Below are 1449 nucleotides of genomic sequence, written 5' to 3'. Positions count from 1 at the left end.
GGGAGGGAGGAAGGAAGGGAGGGAGGGAGCCCTGATGTGTCAGAGCCGATAATTCACCCCCTGCACAGCATCAGGCAGGGGAAAAAATCCACGTTTTGCCTTTTTCCCATGATAAAATCCCGCCACTTCCCTTGTTTATTGCTGCTCAAATCCACCCCAGTTGGTTTTGGGGTGACGGGTCTCAACCGCTTTACATCCAAGAGGTTTTCCCATCTTTTCTCCCTTAATTCCCAACCTTTTTAGAGGTTTTTTTGGAACTCCAAAGGGAAACATCCCTTGGCGTTCCCAGTGAAGGAGAGGCCTTTGGGGAAAGGAAACGGCCCCAAAAACAATGGCAGTGGCGTTTCCTCCCGGCGGGACGCAGGGTAGGGGTCCCCGCTCCTGGAGCCGTTTTCCCTCCTTGAAGGTTGTTTTCCATGATAAAACTTAGTGCAAGGATGAGGCACAGGGGTCGCTTGATCCTTAAATTTCTCCAGAATACTCCTTCGCTGTATCCCAGTGGTGTTGATTTGCACGGAGTCGTGGTGGATCTCTGTTCCCATCATCAAAACTGCCCCCATCCCATCCCATCCCTGTCCCCATCTCCATCCTCAGCCCCATTCCCAATCTGTTCCGCAGTCCCAAACCCATCCCATCTCTGTCCTCATCCCTAATACCCTACCCGTTCCATCCTTGTTCCCGTCCCCATCCCCAATCTCATGCCCGTCCCATATCTGTCCCCATCCCCAATCCGTTCCCCATCCCTGTCCCCAATTCCATCCCCACCCATCCCTGTCCCCATCCTCTATCCTGTCCTGAATCCCATCCCTATCTCTGTCCCCAGTCCATTCCCCAATCCCATCCCATCCCTTCCCATCCCACCCCCGGCAGAGGTTAAAGCCCATTTCTATCTATGGCAAAGTCACGTATTAGTGTTGGTATTATTTGATTTAATTATTTATTTTCCCCAAATTTGGCCTCCCTGGAGGATACGGCAATTCCTGCCCCCCCCAACATTCCGCCTCCAGGGTCGTGAGAAAAGCCACCATGGATTTTCCCAACGGACACTGCTCCGCAGCCCGGCATCTCCTATCTCCCAGTTATAAATAGTCGGAGTTAAGGGAAGATGAATAAATCCCCCCCCAAAAGAATGGAAAAGGAGGAGCTGGGTGCCGGGCTGCTCCCTGACCTTTTTTTCTGGGAGTCGTTTTCCCGGCTAGACTCCTGCTGTGGATTTTAAATCCCAAAGCTTGGGCTCTTGGGATTTAATTTGGGTCCCGGTTTCACATGACTCCGGCGCCTTAATCCTATCGAACGGGGTCATCAAACCCCAAGCGCCTCCGGGCTTTAATTCCTAATAGCTTATAGGGTGGTGTGGGGGGGAATTTTTGGGGAATGCTGGGTTTGGGGTGGGAAGGAGCTTTTGGGGGATGATTCCATGATTTTAGATGAGGATTGGGGTGTTTAATA

The sequence above is a fragment of the Nestor notabilis genome, unplaced genomic scaffold, assembly GCF_000696875.1.
Source record: "Nestor notabilis isolate BGI_N333 unplaced genomic scaffold, ASM69687v1 scaffold3152, whole genome shotgun sequence".
NCBI lineage: Eukaryota > Metazoa > Chordata > Aves > Psittaciformes > Psittacidae > Nestor > Nestor notabilis.
This window is presented reverse-complemented; position numbering follows the sequence as displayed.